Genomic DNA, 4,182 nt, shown 5'->3' on the forward strand with positions numbered 1-4,182 from the left:
TGTGAAGAGTGAACTTCTAATTCAAGCCACACCCCATCCTCCTCATCATCCCCCTCTTCTCCCCTCCCTCCTCATCCATCCACTTTCCCCTATGAGTTCATGTGTATAGAAGTAACACACATAGGCTGAGTAAGAGTAAGCGCTGTCGTCTATAATTACCGTATTAAGTCTTACCACCGATCTCTTACTCTGAGTTACTAATATACTTGATGAGAGCATTGCACTTAATTGTGTAACACGTCCTAAAATGGTGGTGCCAAATCCACCCACCATGTCATGACAAAACACATTCATATCATCTCGCTGAACGAGCATGTTCTCCACATATAACATGATATAATCCTGATATTGTACATGACTAGAGAGCAGTAGTTTGTTTACTCTTATAGCTAATATTGTTTACCAGAAACAATGGTGCAGAGTGAAGTGACAGTGTTGTCATGCCTTTGCAAGGTGTGAAGATAGCAAATAATGCGTGAAAACAGAACTGTATGCTTGTGGTTAAGAGAAGGGAAGAGTTTTAATGTATGTCTAAAACATATTGCTGTACAAGCAGAGAACTGTCAAACACTCTTCTTTCTCACTTCTAACTTCCTGTGTATTTCCTTCCCTCCCTTCCAACTAAGACACATTAAATAGCTGACTGTTAACTGAAAGTGGCTTCTAACTGATCTATATTTTGTTTTGGCTGTAGTTTTCGGTATTAATGTTATATGGTATAAATGTTGACGCATTGCTAAGTTTATTTCTTCCCCTTTCTCAACAAGTCTATCCTTCTTTAGAGTTTAATTCTAAAACTGTAAGCTACGCAACATTAAACCACATTTTCCTTTTGTGCACAATTGTCACGATCCTCTTCGTCAGAAGATATGTTGAAATCGGTGTCGGAAAAAGTGGACCAATATGCAGCGGATTGCGTGCTCATCATAATTTATTATAATGTGAACACCACGAACAAAAACAATGACCGACAGGAACAGTATAGCAGGCTACACACGTATAGCAGTGCTAAAACAACTACCCACAAACAACAAGACCAAACACACCTTAATATATAGGACTCCCAATCAAAGGCAACTAGAAAACACCTGCCTTCAATTGAGAGTCCATACCCCAATTAACTAACATAGAAACAGAACAGATAGAAAACCCATAGAAACACAAACATAGAAAAGAAACCCAAAACCCCGGAATACATAAACTAACTACCCTCTGCCACATCCTGACCAAACTACAATAACAAATAATCCTCTATACTGGTCAGGACGTGACAACAATTCCATTAATGAAACTTCTCAAAATGCGTTTTATTTCCATGAAAGAGAGTAGAGAGTCTTGTACTTCTTCCAGTTTTCTGAGAGAATGTACAGTACCAGTCAAATGTTTGGACACACCTACTCATTCCATGGTTTTTCTTTATTTTGAGTATTTCTCCATTGTAAAATAACAGTGAAGACATCAAAACTATAAAATAACACATATGTAATGATGTAGTAACCAAAAGAGTGTTAAACAAATCAAAATGTGTTTTATATTGGCCAGAGTTTCTCTCAACCAGCTTCATGAGGTAGTCACCTGGAATGCATTTCAATGAACAGGTGTGCCTTGATAAAAGTTAATTTGTGGAATTTCTTTCCTTCTTAATACATTTGAGCCAATCAGTTGTGTGTGACAAGGTAGGGGTGCTATACAGAAGATAACCTTAAGATAAAGCAGCCAACAAGTGCTCAGCATATGTGGGTACTCATTCAAGACTGTTGGAAAGCATTCCAGGTGAAGCTGTTTGAGAGAATGCCAAGAGTGTCCAAAGATGTCATCAAGGCAAAGGGTGGCTACTTTGAAGAATCTCAAATATAAAATATATTTTGATTTGTTTAACACCTTTTTGGTTACTTCATGATTCCATATGTGTTATTTCATAGTTTTGATGTCTTCACTATTATTCTACTTTGTAGAAAACCCTTGAATGAATAGGTGTATCCAAACGTTTGACTGGTACTGTATCTGTAGTTTAAATGTATCTCAGGACATCCTGTTGAAGACGTCGTGTTGGTGTACTTCAACACCTTGTAGAATGTGTGAGAGATGGTACCACAAGGCAGGCTAAATACAACAGTGTGAGGGTGATAGATGCTTCGGGTATGTGTTACCTTGGTATCAGTTCAGTCTGTGATGTTAATTCTTCTAATGATGATAATGATGTTACCATGGCATCAGTCCAGTCCTGGAGGTCAATTCTTCTAATGATGTTACTTACCATGGTATCCATCAGTCTGTGCTGTCAACTGTAATGAAGACAGGAACAGACTTACTGGCTCAGGGGCTCATTTAGAAGGGAGCAACATTAATGAAAATTCAGATAGAAATGTGTACAACAGAAATGACTGTCAGATAGAATAATGAATTGTAAGCTCTATATATTACATTTCCATCTGCAACATTTAAAACAGCACTAGTGTGAATCAGGGTTTCCGTTAAGGAAATGTGGCCCTGGACAACAGATTTTAATTTAGCCTACTGGCCATTTGAGAAATTTGCCGGACCCATATGCATATCCCATTAGGGCGTCCACCCGCGGTGCTCAGAATGACAGAAATCACATTTAGATTATGGTAATGCATCTTAACAGAACATGCAACTCCTGTAAGGAAGCAGACCGTTTTCAAACCTTTGCCAAAATGCAATTTGCGGGAAAACACCATTCTAAAAAGTGCATCTGATAACGCGGTTCCATATGCGACGGAGATGAAAATCTCTGTTCGAAATTTAGGAAGAGGGGGAATCTAAAGATGACACAACGAGAATGGATTGCTAATATGACTAGGACTGTGCATTTGGCTTCTGGAAAACGAAAGAAAGTTGATATGAAAAAACAATAGAACAGGAGAGAAGTGGCATAGCTGTGGGTCCAATAGGGAAGTTAATGGAAATACATTTTCCCAAATTATATAATCACTCCTATCATTCTTCTTATTTATGTCAGTGTGTGTGCAAGTAGAAAAGACATGTTGATTCACCCTAGGTCTACTTCTAGAGAAATGCCAATGCCGTCCTCCTCTCTTTCATCTTGATGAAACAAACGGTCTGCTACGGGTGGCAACAATGTCATACTCTGTTTGACCAGACAGCATCAATCTGGTGGGCTACACACACAGAGACAGAGGGGTGCTGTTTTGCTCGCTCGGATGCTTTATCAGGTGAGAAGCATTCAGCCTCTTACGAATTGAAAGAAAATTATGAAGCAGAGTTTTTTTCTTGGTCAATTCTTTGGGCAAGTCTGGCTTCCCTTGGCATGCATGAATACAAATGTTGAGACAAGAAGGGGAGGAGTGTGTGGCGAAGACATAGGAGTCTCTCTCCAGAAGGGCTTAGCTGTCTCCCAATTCTTGCACATTCATTGTTTAATTGTGTGTATTGTTTACCCTTTTATTTTATATCAATTCTCCATTACATATGTCACCAGTAGTAAGTGTACCATTAATCATTTGGTGACATACAGTACCTTTCTGTTAATGCATGTATTAATTAGTAATTTACTGTTCTCATTCTCAGAGTGGAAACGTTGTTTGCAGAGGTCACAACCTGCTATATATGTGAGAAACAAGTTTTGGTTTATTTCATAACTATCATTTACAATATTTGTCAATTTGTTTCATATCTTTTGTTTGGAGTGATCCATGTAACCCATGTGAGTAATGAGTGTCTGTTTTTTTAATCATTTTAATTCATGACAATGATTGAGAAACCAAAAGATTATTGAAATGAAACTTTTCTATGAACATGTGCATATGAAAATCATAAATGGTACAAGGATAAATTGTAAGCGTCCCCAAACGTAAAACTCGTGTTGCCTATGCAGTCTATAGAATAATTGCCTCCACATTTACGTGGTCATATTTTGCCTATAGGCTACTTTGAAGCAAGGGAAGAAATGCCTCATAACATGAAATATTCAGGTTTCAAACAATTACGTATGTTTTCAAAATGCATACTGCCTAATTTAGTCAGCTAACTGAAACCCTGGTCTGAATATGCCCCTAGTCTTATTACTAGTTGTAGTCTCAGTACTGTAAGCTATGTATGCATTCTATTCACAATAGTACCACCTAGTGGCCATTCTTGGAATTTCAACCTTAAATAGTTACAATTTCAAATCTAGAAAAAAAATGCCACTACATAAAG

The sequence above is a fragment of the Salmo salar genome, chromosome 13, assembly GCF_965601325.2.
Source record: "Salmo salar chromosome 13, fSalSal1, whole genome shotgun sequence".
Taxonomy (NCBI): Eukaryota; Metazoa; Chordata; class Actinopteri; order Salmoniformes; family Salmonidae; genus Salmo; species Salmo salar.